The following is a 17867-nucleotide window of genomic DNA, read 5'->3' on the forward strand; positions in this document are numbered from 1 at the left end:
AAAAAAGTATATGGAAGTCGCGCCGCGAATGAAATCGCTGTTCAAACCACACATGTGAGGTATTGCTGCGATCGCCAGAGGGTGAGCAATAATTTAAAAAAAAAAAAGAGCTACGCTCTAACTCTAAACTGGTAACTGTTAAAAATTTTTAAAGCGTCGCCTATGGAGATTTTTATTGAACGTAGTTTGTCGCCATTCCACGGGTGTGCGCAATTTTAAAACGTAACATGTTGGGTATCTATTTACTCGGTGTGTCATCATCTTTCACAATATACATAAAAAATGGGCTAACTTTACTGTTTAGTTTTTTTTAAATGCAGTGAAATGTGATTTTTTTCCAAAAAAAAATGGCGTTTGAAAGACCGCTGCGCAAATACCGCATGGCAAAAAATATTGCAATGAAGAAAGGTGACTGGCAAGATCAATCAGGTGCTTCAGATGAAAGAAGTACATGAAAATGATAGACACTGGTTTCTAAAACATGTGAACACATAGTAAAAAAATAAATATTTAGAGTAACAAAAACTTTAAAACTAAAGCCAAAACTTTTTTTTATTTTAATAGAATAAAGGAAGGTTACAGTATAACAGCTGTATGCCACTGGGGAGATTTTTCTTCATTTACTGTCGGATGAACACAAATGGACCAAATCCCTCCAAAGTGAGGGGAATACTTGGTTGTCACCAGACCTAGTGTCCCCATTTAGAGGATTTTTCCTCTATCCCTGTTCTTGTGACAACTCAAAATTTGGGATCTTCTTTCACTTTGTGTGATAGCGATCACCAGGACAAATAGAGAGGCTGAATCTCTTGCAAGAATAGACAGAATATTTGCCATTTTATTCTCCAGAGTCTTGGCTAAAAAAATAGTTGTGTTCAAAATTATTCAACCCCCAATGCTGTAAAGGGTTTTAGGGAATTTAGTGTACATTTGTAATTGTATTCAGAATTAAATCCTACAAGGACTTCTTAAAGAACCATATGCAACTAAAATGACATCAATTGGTTTTGTAATACAGTAGTAAATGTTTCTTTTGGGAATTCTTCATTGACACAATTATTCAACCCCTTAAAGACTACCACTCTGAAGAACAGAGGTTCATTGAAGTGTTTTCAATCAGGTATTGAAAACACCTGTGGATGTCAGGGAGCAGCAATAAAGCCTAATAAGCACCAATTAGGCAGCTTTAAAATGACTGTGATACTCAGCTCCTTCTAGACATTTACTGGTGTGGTTACAAACATGGTGAAGTCAAGAGAATGGTCCAGGAAGAGAAGAGGTGATTACTCTTCACAGGAAGGGCAATGGCTATAAGAAGATTGCAAAGATGTTAAACATACCAAGAGACACCATAGGAAGCATCATTTGCAAATTCAAGGCAAAGGGCACTGTTGAAACGCTACTTGGTCGTGGCAGAAAGAAGATGCTGACTTCGACTGCTGTGCGCTACCTGAAGTGTAGAGTGGAGAAAAGTCCCCGTGTGACTGCTGAGGAACTGAGAAAAGATTTGTCAGATGTGGGTACTGAAGTTTCTGCTCAGACAATACTGCGCACACTGCGTAATGAAGGCCTCCATGCCAGAACTCCCAGGCGCACCCCCTTGCTGTCTCCAAAGAATAAGAAGAGTCGACTGCAGTATGCCAAAAGTCATGTGGACAAACCACAGAAGTTTTGGGATAGTGTTCTGTGGACTGATGAAACAAAATTAGAACTGTTTGGGCCCATGGATCAACGCTATGTTTGGAGGAGGAAGAACAAGGCATATGAAGAAAAGAACACCTTGCCTACTGTGAAGCATGGCGGGGGGTCAATCATGCTTTGGGGCTGTTTTGCTTCTGCAGGTACAGGGAAGCTTCAGCGTGCGCAAGGTACCATGAATTCTCTTCAGTACCAGGAGATATAGGATGACAATGTGATGCAGTCCGTCACAAACCTGAGGCTTGGGAGACGTTGGACCTTTCAACAGGACAGTGATCCCAAGCATACCTCCAGGTCCACTAGAGCATGGTTGCAGATTAAAGGCTGGAACATTTTGGAGTGGCCATCACAGTCACCAGACTTAAATCCGATTGAGAACCCCTGGTGGGACTTAAAGAAAGCAGTTGCAGTGCACAAGCCTAAGAATGTGAGTGAATTGGATGCTTTTGCCCCTGACGAATGGGCGAAGATACCCGTAGATTGCTGCAAGACACTTGTGTCAAGCTATGCTTCACGTTTAAAAGCTGTTATAACTGTAAAAGGATGTTGTACTAAGTACTAAGATTGAATGTCACTTGGGGGTTGAATAAAACTGATAATGATGTGAGCACAGAAAAGACATTTGTGGTTATTTCATTATAAATGTTACGTTATATTTGTCTGACATACACGTGCCTCTTTGATTTAATTGTAAGTAGGATGACTGAATGATCAAAATCAATGTCAAACTGGCCAAAACAATCAATTTCAGTGGGGGTTGAATAATTTTGAACACAACTGTATATATAATGTTTGGGGGTTCTATGTAGTTTTCTAGCAAGAAAATAATGATTTTTACTTGTAAACAAAAAAGTGTCAAATATAGGCTCAGTCTTGAAGTGGTTAATTTACATGAATACAAATATATTTAAGTGGAATCCCTGAAAAAACTGAACTAATCCTAAAATTGCTCTCCCCCCATCCTAACACCTATGCTGACTAACCTGTGTTTAAAGGAGGTATATATGTGTACTCACAGTATCTATTATCAGGCCACTCCAGTCTGGTCATATGATCTAGATCACTTCTATGAGCCAGCAGCAGCTGCAGGGGAGAGGTGTGAGCGCTGACATCTAATGGACCATAGAAAGCCTAAGGGTGATGTCAATGCTCCCAGGAATTATCAGCCATTGTCGAGCACTCTCTCTCCTCCCCTGCAGCCGCTGCTGGCTGACACTGGAGATCCTGTGACTGGAGCAGCCTGAAAATAGTTAGTTTGTAAAGATTTGGATAACAAAAAAAAAAAAAAGATAAAACATGTCATACTAACTGCTCTGTGCAATGGTTTTTCACAGAGCAGCCCATATTCTTCTCTTCTGGGGCCCTCCAACGTCGTTCCTGGCCCCTCCCCTTAGCTGAGTGTCTCCAGAGCAAGCTATTTGCTCTGGAGACACTTGCGCATTCTCACTTCCGAGCTGCCTCTGTTTGTCTATGGGAAGCACAGAGCTCAGCTTTGCTCCGTCCCCTGCACCCTCCTCAGCGGGAGCCAATGGCTCAGGTGAGTATAAGGGGGAGGCTGCACACTGCCTTTTTGTAAATGTGCAGGGCCATGAAATCAGTCTTTGTATATAACATTTCCTTAAATCATTAAACCTAAAATTCTAGTTCTCCTTATGTAAAAAGATAATACAGTTTATTGGTATGTACAGTATGTTACCAACCAAATTCCTTTGCCATATTAGGTACGTGTTAAGTGTTATGTTAAAGTTTAGTGTTTGTACTGACAAATGTTTGATGCATTACCAAAGGAAAAAAAAGGAACTCCTGGAAAGTCCATTCTCTCGAGAGGGCAGTTCTTAAGCCTGGATGGAGAAGCAAAAGCCAATTATTAGCTGTAATGCATTTTTTTTTATTCTTTACCTGCAGATGTATCCAACAAGGCTGGGTTCACAATGTTGTGTTGCGGTAACACACATGTATGTGCACTAAGGTACCATGGCACCCCAATGCATGTGTGTTCCCTGCAATATTTCTTGTAACACAGTGCACCACAATGCACAGTAACACATTACCATGTGTTGTCGTGTGCTGAACTCCACAAAATAGTGCATGCACTTCTTTGTGCATTATGCAGCACATCAAGTGTTACAAAACCCACATCAGTAAAATCAGTGTGTACATGCAGTAAAGCATGCTTGTTATACTCACTATGGAACCTAAGGGGTTAATCCTCTGCATTGTGTAAAAAGGCTGTTTGATCCTGTATGCACAGACCCTCCCCTTCTTCAAACTGACTCCAAAACCTGTCTGGATAAGACCGAGCCTTAGGAGTCAGGCTGCACATGCTCAGTATGGTGTGTATTGCTAGAAAGGTTTTTTTTTTTTCTTTGGGAGAGTGCGATCAGCTCAGGGCCAATCGGCACTGTCTAGACAGAGGGTCAGGAGCCCCGGGGCCTCATAGGAAAGCTTAGTGCAGTGTGAAAACTCCTCCTACAAGTTTCACCAGGAACTGATGGAAATGCAATTATTTTAGTAAATATCTTGAGATTTCTATGTTCTGTGTACTGCCGGACACCAGTAGACATGCTCAGTTCGTTTTGTTCCAAATTGAAATTCGGACAAATTTTCAGTTTTTTGGAAACTTGGATGTATCCAAATTTTTTATTTACAATAGTACCGAATTTAAACAAATCCGAAAAATAACAAAAAAATGTGGACGAAATTTGAATTGATTCGAATAGTTCTTGAATTCCAATAGTTTTCAAATTTGAATACATAAGAAAATAAAAAGGATAGAATAGAAAAAAAAGAACTTAATAAACTATAATAGAATAGAAAAGAATAGAATTAAAAAAAGAAAAAAATATTAATTTAAATAATAGATTAGAATAGAAAAAAACAGAATAGTATTGAAAAAAACAGACTAGAATGGAATAGAATGAATATAAGCATCTTCTGAAATTCGAGTTTTGAATAGAATAAATTTGAATTTCAGTAGAATAGAATAAACAGAAAAAGAATAGAATAAAAAAAATAGAATATAACTAAAATTCGAATAGAATCATTTCAAATTTGAATAGAAACAAATAGATTAGAATTGAAAATAACAAAATAGTATAGAAAAAACAACAGAATAGAATGGAATAGAAAGAATGTAGCCATCTTCATATTCTAATCTAATAGTTTCCATTCTATTCAAATTTATTCTATTTGAATTCTGGGAAATGGTTTATTCTTTCTATTCTATTGTTTTTTGAATTCTATTCTTTTGTTTTCTTTTCTATTCGAATTTCAGAAGATTATTATATTCTTTCTATTTTATTCTATTCTTTTTTATTCTATTCGGTTCTTTTGTTTTTTATTCTTTTTTTGTTCAGTTTTACTCATTATATTCTTCTTTTATTTTCTGTTATATTCTTTTCTATTGTATTTTTTTTATCCTATTCGTTTATCTTCTTTTCTATTTTATTTTCTTTAGAAATTGGAAAACAAATCAGTACTTTTTGAATTCGAAAACTGCTTGAATTTAAAAAAATTGAATCGATTTGAATACGAATAAACTAAACTAATTTAGCAAATGAATTAAATGGATTAAACTTATTTAACTAAAGGAATTTATGCAAACAATGAATAAAAACAAATGTTTTCGTTCTGCACATGTCTAGAAACCAGATATAGTAAATGAAGGTCCTGGGTTTAGTAACACTTTAACCTCTTCCTGCCCATGCTATAGCCAAAAGACGGCTATTGTGCGGGCCTAAATTGCCGGGAGGGGATCCATGTACATCCTCCCGTGCATGAGCTGCCTACGCACCCCCGGCTTGCTCTGTAATCAGCGATCATAGATCGGAGTAAGGGGCTGATCCCGGGCCCTTATTACGTGGTCAGCTGTCAGCCAATGACAGCTGATCACGTGATGTAAACAGAGCTGGTAATCAGCTTTTTTTTTTCCCTCACTCTCACAGCGTGAGGAGGAAAAAAAAAAAAAGCAGATCACCGGCTTCTGTTAGAGGGACATTGGTCCCGCACACCGAGAGAGCTGCAGCCTCATCTGTGCCCACAAGTGCCACCTATTAATGCCCACCTGGGCCACCTATCAGTGCTGACCAGTGCCTCATCATCAGTGCTGCCTATCAGTGGCACTTATCCATGCCACTGTTCAGTGCCCACCTTGTGCCGCCTTATCAGTGCCCATTAGGGCAACCTCATCAGTGCACATCAATAAAGCAGAAAAATTACCAGTTGACAAAATTTTATAACAAACTGAAAAACATTTTTTTTTCAAAATTTTTAGTCTTTTTTTTGTTGGTTTAGCAAAAAAAAATAAAAACCCCAGTAGTGATTAAATACCAGCAAAAGAAAGCTCTACTTGTGTGAAAAAAACTATAAAATTTAATTTGGGTACAGTGTTGCATGACCGCGCAATTGTCATTAAAAGTGGGAGAGCACTGAAAGCTGAAAATTGGCCAATGGGTTAATGTAATGCAATGGGGTTTCAGTGTTGTGTATGATATAGGATGCAGGTTTGTGTTCTTTACTCTCCCTAAGCAAGTGATTTCAGACTAACCTAGATATTCTTGCTACTTTATATAACTCTGAGATAGATACTAATTTTTTCACAGATACTAATTTTTTCACAAATCCCAAAGGTATAAACTGGTTGATTGGGGTCCAAGTTTAAGGTGAAAAAATTTGGAAGGCGCAAAATGAGAAGAGGGGCTGACCTGTTCACAGCTGCGAGAAGAGCAGAATGAAAAGATCCACTGACGTGTTCACAGCTGTGAGAGCTACTAATTAATAAAACACCATTACTTGTCCACTGTTTTTCAATGAAAGCTAAATCTGTTGAGTTTCAATAAAGTATTGTGAATAATTGAGCTATGAGACACACAGCGTAAGAAATATTTACACTATATAGGATTACCAGCTAACAGACCTGCATTCTTATTACAGAGACTGCATTTAAGATGTATTCCAGATAGGGTTACCACCTCATCCCTTTAAACCAGGACACATATTAATTACACATGTTCTGAGGTTAATATAATGCACATAAGGCTCTAAGTGAGTTTAATTTCCACCTTAATCAGCCACAGAACCTGTGTAAATAATGTGTGTCCTGGTTTAAAGGGATGAGGTGGCAGCCTTAATTCCAGATGCAGGTCAGGAGATTCCAATTTACCTTAGTGGTATAGTGTGGATGCAACAAATAGAAGAAGGCGACAGATCAGTATACAGGCAGTCCCCGGGTTACAAACATCCGACTTACAAACGACTCCTACTTATAAACGGAGAGAGACAACAGGAAATGAGGAGAAATCTACACCTAGGAAGGGAAATTCACTCCTGGAAGAGTTCTCATGGGAAATAGGTGTCTCCACTGAAGATTCCACCAATCCTTGTCTCCACAACAACCCAAAATTTTCAAAATCCAATGGTCATAGGATCCGAAAGTTAGGTGAAATCTTCTGAGCAGGGGCATAGACAGCAAAACAAATGTTACAGAGGTGTTAACCCTTCCCTATGCTATCCAAAAAACTTTAAAAAAATTGTTTTGGCTGGAGCTATACTTAAAAAATGTATCTGTTCCGACTTACAAACAAATTTGACTTAAAGCAGAGTTCCGGCCTCAAAATGCACTTTGGGCCATCTGCTTGCTCAGTGTCACCTGTAAAATAAATGGACCTTGTTATTGAAGAAAATATACTTACCTTTCTTCCACTTCCTCAGTCTGTGGCTGCGACCCACGCCGTCACTTCCTGCTTGCATTGATTCCTGGGAGCCGAACGTCATCGGTCCCAGGAATCAATGTGCCTGCACCGGCCCCACTCGTTAGTTCCGGTGCACGCGCGTCATTCCCTGCTAAACAGCTTCTGGGCATGCCCAGAAGCTGTGCAGGGATGACGCTCCTGCCCCGGAAGTGACGGCGGGGCCAGTACAGTGCATTGTGGGACTGAAGAGGACACAGAAGAGGATCGCGCTGGCTTCAGCTGCCCACACCTGAGATGGCAGCGCTGGACAAGACATTTTCAAGGTAAGTATTTCTTCTAAAAGGTAAGTGCGACCTGGGACAGTTCAGAGGCTATCCATTATGGAATGTATTAGCCCTGACTGTCCCCGGGGTATTTTTATTGAAAAATACTTTAAGAGGCCGGAACTCCCCTTTAAGAACAAACCTACAGACCCTATCTTGTTTGTAACCCGGGGACCGCCTGTAAGCAAAATAAAAAGTGTAATTTATTAAGTATCACTTACATGTAAAGAAGCTGAAAACTGCACACAGGGCTGGGCCAGGAAGAGCATGAAGGAGGCAGGGCCTCGGAAACGTGTTGCGGCCCGCCCCCTTTCTCAATCTGTAAGCTTGTTTTGCAGTGGTGTGTGTCAGAGCCTCGGAGGCCGCCGACTCTCCCCACAGCGATTCCTGGTCTGGGCCTGGAATTGCTCTCCAGTCCATCAAGATCACTACTTTCATCTGAGCAACTATACCAGCCCTGTGTGCAGTTTACAGCTTGCGTACATGTAAGTGATACTTAATTGCGGGTTAGAGACTTTGACTTTTAAATGGATATTCGTTGTATTCAATTCCATTACTATATCTAATGTTACTACATAATTGGAAATAAAACTTTACCCTGATTAAAAGATGAAATGTTCTATCCAATTTGGTCATGTTATGCACATACAGTGGGGAAAATTAATTATTTGATCCCTTGCAGATTTTGTAAGTTTTCCCACTTACCAAGTAATGAAGAGTCTAAAATCTTTATCATAGATGTATTTTAGAAAGAGACAAAATATCAACCAAAAATCCAGAAAAAAACACACGATACAAATGTTATAAATTGAGTTGCAGTTCAGGGAGCAGAATAAGTATCACCATCACCTTAGTGAGGGGAATTTCCCTTGGTGGATTTAGCCTGTACAGAATTCTTTCTTGTGCTACACAGAGACCAGGTATTGTTGAGGCCTAATTCTCTTTTCTTCCCAATGTGTTTTTTTTTCTTTTTTATTTCACCTTAACCTTCATATTGTTCTCTTATCGCTTGGTCCTGATGATCTGGGAAGATTTCTCTCCGCCGTTCAGATTTCGTACATGCTGTTCAAATTTATCTCCCAGCTACAGCTTCCTTTAGATTGACTGAAGCTCTTTTTGTCATTCCTGAGCGTTCCTGTAAGGCACAGCCTGCCTCTCAAATTGAATGGGTAAGTATCAGTGCTGCTCTACAATGAATTTATATATGTCTAATAAAAAGAAATAAATAAAGTGCCAAGTGCAAATATACAAATATACATGCGTGACAATTCCTATGCTGGTAGATTATATATATCAGAATTGCTCCAAAATTATAACAAATATATACTGTGGGGATTTAGCTCGGTGGCGGGTATGGATGACCCCTTGGGGGGGGGGGGGGGTTGTTACACAGGGAGATAGCCGAGAAGTGGTTGCAAACAACAGTTTGGTTTATTCTTGCAATTTTCTTCACACAAGTGCAAGCCTCAAAACATCAAAATAAAAACATAAATAAAATAAATCCTTGCCACTGTGGGCGGCTACCTTCTCACACACAGGAACCTACCTAGGGAGTCTGTCTCCAACCTACTGTTGGGCAGACTTTGCTGATCCTACAGCAGACCATCAATAGTCCATTTATTTTCTCTTCACACAACAAATGTCCATTGAACATGTCCCTTTTCTCTTCACATAGAACATGTCCCTTTTCTCTTCACATAGAGGACATTCCTTTGTTTTTCTCTTCACACAACAAATGTTCATTTATTTCTTTTCACATAGAAATAGTCCAAGACCTCACCTTGAGTAGTCTTCACACTTTTTACCCTCCTCAGCGCACATCGCTCCAGGAGGTCTTCCCCTCCCATGCTCACACAGCTTCAGGGGGCACCTATCTGACTGTCCTCCTCTACCCACACGGCGTCAGGAGGCAGCAATCCTTCTCCCATGCTCACACAGCGTCGGGAGGCACACATCTGACTGTCCTCCTCTCCCCAGCTCACACAGCGTCAGGAGGCAGCAATCCTTAGACTTCCTCTGGACCAATTATAGAGGCCTTAATTTCCTCATTCTGAACAGCTGAATGGTTTTCAACTTCTCTACACCTTCCTGCTGCCTTTGCAGCCGACACCCTATAGTAATTGGTGAATTGTCTAACCCAAGCAGAAGTGTATCTCCTGTCTGTGACAACATCCACAGATTTTACCTGACTTCCTGTCACAATACATATATCAATAAATATATAAAAAAAATTAAAATAAAGTGCCATGTGAAAAAATCCTTGTTGTTCAATGGAAATATATCAAATCAATCTGTTTATTGAAGTGCCAGTGATGTCAGACGTTAGGCCCCTGCTTTACGCGTTTCGGCCCTCCCACCGGGCATCATCTGAAGCTCATCCTGCCTCTCGTTCCACTACTTCTAGGTGGATGCAGCAGCTCATCATTTAAGCTTATGCTCATTATTTAAGCCTATAAGCTTAGAAGGTAACTCCACTTTCATGGAAAAAAAATAGCAAATAAAAAATCTATATAGAATAAACAATTGCGACTCAAGTCATATTGTAATTGAATGTTTTTAAAAATTACCTTTTTAAATCTGCAGCACTTTAATTTTCTGTGGAATGCAATATGGCTACCTGGAGGTGTTCTGTACACAGAATGTATACAGAACACCCCTCAGATATGTCATTTCCTGCTTGTGCGATTGGCTCACTGATTTCCCCTGAAGTCTGCACTAAAAAACTATTTTGATTTCAGGCATCCCCTGCAACAGAAATGTCATTTTTGGTGAGATACTCCCAATAGGAAATCACATCTACAGGGATGCAGGCCCTGCAATTTTCCTCAGAGTTCTGCAGGTGCAGCAGCTTGTTGATAATTATGAAACCACTCCCATTAGACTCACTTCTGCCCATGGGCACAGACAAACCCAGAGGGATTTCTTCGGAATAACAAAATGCACATAGATCACCCAGAGGGGAATGTTTTTTTTTCCCTCAACAAAAGTGGAGTTACACTTTAACCACTTCTCGTAAACTGATGCACTTTTACATCGGCTTGAAGAAGTGGTTGTACCGGGATGATGCCTGTAGCTAGAGGCCTCACACTGGTACTGGTTTTTTTTTTTGAGCCGGTGGTCAGCTTGCCGGAGATAACTGATGTGGCTCAGCAGCTGCTCTGCCGTTATCCCAGTGAGCGGGAGGCCTTCCGCCGCTCTGCCCGGATCTCCCGCCCCACCAGGAGACCTGAGCAACCAGCTAGCACGTCCGCAGGTTGGTTTAAGTCCCGAACAAAGCCTGATTTTGCTTTGATCGGGTCTCCGATCATGTAACCCAGAAGCGACGTCACAACGTCACTTCCTGTGCAAACGGCACCAATTTAAAAAAAACTCAGTATTCACAAATGGCGATTTTGAAATACAGTGGAGGGGTCTGGAATCTTTTAGACCCCCGATCCCTCCATAAAGAGTACCTGTCACTGCCTATTACGGTCACAAGGGATGTTTATAAAAAAAAAAAAAAAAAATATCTGATCACTTTTATTAAACGGTGTTAAAAATAAAAAATAAAATAAATAATAATAAAAAATTTCAAAGTGCCCATGTCCCCGTAAGCTCTTGCACCAAAGAAAATGCATACGTAAGTCGCGCCCGCGAATGTAAACGGTGTTCAAATCACACATGTGAGGTATTGCCACAATCATCAGAGCGAGATAAATAATGCTAGAAAAAGACCTCCTCTGTAACTCTAAACTGGTAACCATTAAAAATGTTTAAAATGTCACCTATGGGGGTTTTTAGGTACCGTAGTTTCTCACTATTTCACGAGTGTGCGCAATTTTAAACCGTAACATATTAGGTATCTATTTACTCAGCATGACATAATCTTTCACAATATACATAAAAATTGGGCTAACTTTACTGTTTAAATTTTTTAAATTCAGTAAAGTGTATTTTTCCCAAAAAATTGCTATGAAAGACTGCTGCACAAATACCACATGACAAAAAATATTGCAACGACCACCATGTTATTCTCCAGAGTCTTTGCTAATAAAATATGTTTGGGAGTTCTAAGTAATTTTCTAGCAAAAAATACTTATTTTAACTTGTAATAAACGTGTCAGAAATGGGCTTGGTCCTAAAGTGGTTAGGATAAGGTTTCATCCTTCCCGTCAATGCACACCCCAGTAAATCCGTGTGTGCTTCCTGGGTTTTTCAGCATCAGGCATCTGTTTCTAAGATTTGCAAGGCTGCCACCTGGCCTTTTGTTCACATGTTCATTTTAACAGGTGGATGTTCAGGCCTCATCTGATCTCAGCTTTGGTCATAGGTGTTCTTCAAGCGGCTCTGTGTAGGCCCATTGGCGTTTATTTGCTGTATTGCCCACCCCTGGGTTAGACTGCTTTTTTGATGTTCCAGTATCTCAAAATTATTTCAACCTGTGTTTTCTTTATGAAAAATTATATTTTACACAAGTAAAATATTATATTTGACTTACTGTAAAATCCTTTTTTTTGGAGTTTATTTACTCCTTGGCAAACAATGTACAGTACATTTATTAATGTCTTTGTATTGAAGGGAGTTACAACTAGCTTATGGCTGCTGCTGCACTCAGGGAAGCAGCTAATCAAGCATGATCTGTACTTGATTGGCTGCAGTGGAGGGCAAGGGAGGCATGGATGTTTTCATAAAGAATGCCACACTTCTGAGGATCACCGCAAATGTCATGAGTGAGAGCAATAATTCTAGCTTAACCACTTCCTGACCGCTTACGTTATATTTACTGCGAAAGGCTGGCTCGTACAGGAAAAACTACGTAGGTCTACATCGCTCCCCTGGGAGGAGCTAGGGAGCGAGCGTCAGCAGGGAAGCAGATGCGTGTGTAAGGCGGCTCCGATTGCCCCCGACACCTGCGATCGCTCCACGCAGAGAGAGAAGGACGGTCAGCTGTTGTAAACACAGCCGACCGTCCTCCCTGAAATGATCACAGAGCTCATGTGATCCTTCTATATAGAGTCACATGTCTCTATGGTCATCTCAGAAGCCACGCCCCCCACAGTTATAATCACTCCCCTAGGGTCACATTTAACCCCTTGATCGCCTATACTGTTAACCCCTTCCCTGCCAGTGTCATTATTACAGTAACAGTGCATATTTTTAGCACTGATTACTGTAGTAATGTCACTGGTACCCCCAAAAGTGTCAGTTAGGGGTCCAATCTGTCCACCCCAATGTCACAGTCCCGCTAAAAATAAAAGATCGCCGCCATTACTAGTAAAAAAAAAAAACAATAAAAATGACAAATCTTTCCCGTAGTTAGTAGACGTGATAACTTTTGCACAAACCAATCAAAATATGCTTATTGCCGTACGGCAACATTGCATCTGCTGTTATGTTTTATTATTATTCTTCAATAAAAATTTTTGGAAAAAAAAATAAAAATATGCTTATTGCGATTTTTTTTTTTTTTTTTTTACCAAACATATGTAGCAGAAAACAAATTGGCCTAAAATGTTAAAAAATGTTGATTTTTTAAAAAAAAATTTGGGGAACGTTCATAAACGGTTTTTCAAATATCTTGTCAGATAAAAAAAAATTGCAACTGCCACCATTTTATTTTACAGTGCCTCTGCTTTCAGAATATATATCATCTTTGGGGGCTTCAAGGCTTTACAAAAATGCAGATTTTACATCTGTGTGAAAAATTCATAAATTTCCCTGGTAGAAAAGGTAGGTAAAGTACTAAGGTCCCTCCCCTCTGTTCTTAGGATCCATTTCTAGTACAGTATTGCCTTTCCACAAAACTTGAGCATGATGGCAGTGCTAGGGGTTAGAATAGGCTGTCTTCCAGCTTTGTTTACCAGTGTCCAATTCCCCGAAGGCAGCATAACCCATTTTCTCAGAGCTACTTCATCCCGTGTCCCTTAATGAAATCAAGAAAAATATTTTTTGTTAAGTCAAAAGTCAAATTTTTATTATATACATTTTTTTTATTATAACTTTCTGCTATAAAAATAGTATTTAAAAAAAAAAAACTGCAAAATGTTAATTTAAAAATATTTTTGTCCACTTATCAGTCTATAACTAAAACAGAGCGAGGTTTTTACTAAACAGTGAACCTAATTAATATATAGGTTCTTAAAAATAATTTAAAAATAATATGGGTTAGCAAATTAGCCGTTGTGTTCTAGTTAACTGACTCAAACTGATGCTGCTAGATTTGGCCTGGGCATCTAGGCTTGAATCAAAGCCATCAAGGTTTATTCCAAGAATATAATATCTCATTGAATTCTAAGAATATATTATCTCATTGAATTCAAAGAATATAATATGTCATTGAAGTCATACATCTTTCTATAGAACAAGCAGATAAATGCTATAGTAAAAATCATTATCTGGTAGATATCGTCAACGCAGCAGCTTGATGTAATATAGGTCATTTCCATACCTGAGAAAATATATTTCAACCAGTTCACATTTTGATATCAGCTGTGAAATTAGATATTGGCTCCATTATTACCTGGTGTGATTTGTTGCATATGATCCATAACTGCAGGCATGTGTACAGTAATAGCCCTAGATTTGTGTTCATTTAACATCCTGACATATTCTGTAGAGCAGAGTCTACTTCCTAAGAGGAAATGTCTCCTTACAAATGCCCATAGTGCTGATATGAATGAGATAAGTATAGTAAAGACCAAGCCTACTCACATTAGAGCAAGGTTTCCTAAATGTTGTGGCACCCTGGGGTTCCATTTGAGTTCCCCAAGGATGTGTGAACACAGGATACAGTTTGTCATTTATTAGTGTCATGCATTGCCATGGTGTGAGTTGGCTGGCTGCCATATCAACCAATGTCGTTCCAGGGCAGTCCTGTTGGCACCATGGCTATGCATGACACTGATCTAGAGCAGGCTGCATGCAGGACCACCCCCAGCATTCAGAGGTGCACCTCCGCCTTCTGCCCTCTGCCATGCTGCAGGAGTAAGGTAGGACTTTCTGATGTGGGGCTCTAAAGGGAAGGGTGAGCTTCTGATGTGATAGGAAGATTATGGGATGGGGGGGTCAATTGGACATATTCGCCATCACACCACTGATTGTCAACTATGTTCAAATCTTTATTGAAAAATGATCACATCACAGAAGACAATGTTTCGGAGCTGCGCAAGATGTCTTCTGTGATGTGATCATTCTTCAATAAAGATTTGGACGTAGTTAATGATCCTTGGTGTGCTGGCAAATATGTGCATTTGATCTGTGTAGTTTCCAGTTCCAGCTGGTTGTTGGCTGCAGGACCCGTTACTCCTAAAGCCCTATCCAGGAAAGTGTGCGATGGGAATATTGATACTACTATGTGATGAGGGGGTCTCTGATATGAAGGTGGACGACTTGTACGTATCATGCCAAGCTCAGGTTTGCCGTTTTAAATGACAAAACAAGAAGGGAGCCCCACCTCAAAACACTATTTATTGATAAAGTATATAAAAATACCCACAAAGGCCAAATGGCCAAAACCCTGTAATGTGTCCCAGAACACAGTCCCTTCTGAATTCCAGGCATTTTAACCACTTGCCAACCAGCCGCGTTAGTTCTACTGCGGCAGGTTGGCTCTTTTACGCGAAACAGCGTACCTGTACGTCGCTCCGTGTAGCAGATAGTGGGGGTGCGTGCACCGATTGGCTAGAGAGGAGCCAATCAGCAGCAGCCATTGCGACCGGGCACCTGAGATCACTCCCTATGAAGACAGAACGACGGTCTGCTGATGTAAACAAGGCAGACTGCTGTTCTGTCAGTGATGAACACAGAGATCCTGTGTTCCTCCTATTTAGGAACACAGGTCTCTGTGTTCATCCAGTAAGCCTATCCCCCACAGGCACACATTTAACCCTTAGATCGCCCCTGGTGTTAACCCCTTCCCTGCCAGTGTCATTAGTACAGTAACAGTGCATATTTTTAGCACTGATTACTGTAGTAATGTCACTGGTCCCCCCAAAAGTGTCAGTTAGGTGTCCGATCCATCTTCCGCAATGTCGCAGTCCCGCTAAAAATTGCTGATTGCCGCTATTACACCATGAGAAGTTTCTCGTTGTCTCTCCCATCCATCTAATGCTTGACTGATGCCTGATACATCTCATGGTGTAACTCCTCATGGTGTAGTATATTAAAATTGATGTTTATTAAACAAAAGTAGAGACTTACAATTCAGTTATCCCCATCCAGCCGGTCTAAAAGCAATGTTCTAGAGCAAGAGTAGATCTGGGGACGCAGGTCCGCGTTCCACCTGCATTCCAGGGACCGGAAGTGCCGTATGGCGTTTTAATATCATTCATTTTAATATTCTACACCATGAAGAGTTTCTCGTTGTCTCTCCCATCCATCTAATGCTTGCCTGATACATCTGTATATACCTGGTGAGAAGAACCCTAAGGAGGATCGCTGTTCTTTGCCAATGATGCCTGATTTGACTGCCTGTAATAGGGGTCAAACAATCTGGTAAGCAGCTAGTGTGGTTTGAGGCCCTGGTGAAGGATAACTGGTGGAGGCTGCACTCTTTTTCTTAAACACTGGTGATTCAGCACAGAGGGAAGAGGGAAAAAGGAAAAGTTCCCCACTTATGAACTGAACTGCAATACACAGCAATTTGATTATTGAGAGAGACTCATAGTCACTTGTTGATTCTATGTGTTCACAGTTTGGTTTGCACATTAATTTGAATTAACCTGAATATTTGTAAGGGTAGGTGAAAGGAACGCCTGATATCCAAGGATAAGCAGAGTGAAAGTGAATCTACAGTCGTTTTATTGAAAGAAACAACAAATGGTCGAGCTAACACTGTGACTGCCTCTGACAGAGGAAACAATAACCATTTTGATTATGGTGTTATAGACACATCAGTTTGGGATATATCCCCACTCAACGCTAGCACACAGCAACAGCCCTGAAGAAAGGGGGAGTCTCTGTTCCCCCAAAACTCGTTGGCTTGACCATTTGTTGTTTCTTTTAATAAAACAACTATAAATTTACCTTCACTCTGCGTCTCATTGGATATCGGGTGCTCCTTTTACCTACCCTTACAAATATATGCAGTAACGACCCTTAAGGTTATACCCAGAGGTAGCAACCCAAACCCCCCAAAAAGGGCTCATCGCCACCCTTCTGTTCAGTTGGGCCAGAATCACCGGGAGTATACTCTCCCTACCCGTCCCAAGCATCACCCACTCACAGACCTTCAACTGAGTGGGTCGGTCCAGTGCGATCTCTAACATTAAAGAGCCAGATTACCTGAATAGAAGACTGCAAGAAAATTGTTAACCTGACAAATCACTTGTAACAGACAACAGTTTCTCATGGTCCACAGTTTTCACAATCAGTACATTAGAAGATTTTCAAAAGCATTTGTAATGTTTGACCATCTCATGTTTGTTCATACAGTAGAAATTCTTCTCTCCTTATACAAAGCAATGGAAATACTAAAGTAGCTAAAGGGGCCTTTCACATGAGCTTTCTGAAGCAATTATACAAACTCTAGGTGGGTCTATGGGCAGGCTACCTCTGGGTCTATCCAGGTCTTGAAAAAAAAATGGAAAAGGACCACCTATGTTTTTCTGAGCCTAAGTATGACAGATCTGAGATAGCCTGCTGTTAAGGGACACAAGTTCATTTACATCCAACTGCCCACAGATATCAGTGAGGGCTCCTACCTACAGATAATATATAATCAGAGATCAGCTTAGCTTTAATGGTATTGGTTGCAATTTGTACACAGATCAGCCATACCATTATGACTCCCCATCTAATATTGAGTAGGTCCCTCTTTTGCCACCAAAACAGCCCTGACCATAAACATCCACTTGAAGAATGGTTTCCCAGAAGAACACTGTAACGGACCGTTTCAGCAGACAAGGGGTTAAAATCCGTTTAGGCGATATGCCCCTTTCTGAGAGACAGGCACAGCTACTGCAGAACATCAAACTCCCGAACTGGATACAAAATAGCACTCCAACCTGGAACCTCACGAATAGCTGGAACCTCACGAATAGCTGCTAGCAGACAAACAGGAAAAGCATACATCAGCTTACACTCCTAGCAATCAGTCTCCAACAGCATACAGTGAATCCCCCCAAGAACGAGACAAAGCTCAGAGTTGAGGGTAAAACAGGAACAACATTTATTGGAA

The sequence above is a fragment of the Pelophylax lessonae genome, assembly GCF_965119305.1.
Source record: "Pelophylax lessonae genome assembly, chromosome: 8".
NCBI classification, from domain to species: Eukaryota; Metazoa; Chordata; class Amphibia; order Anura; family Ranidae; genus Pelophylax; species Pelophylax lessonae.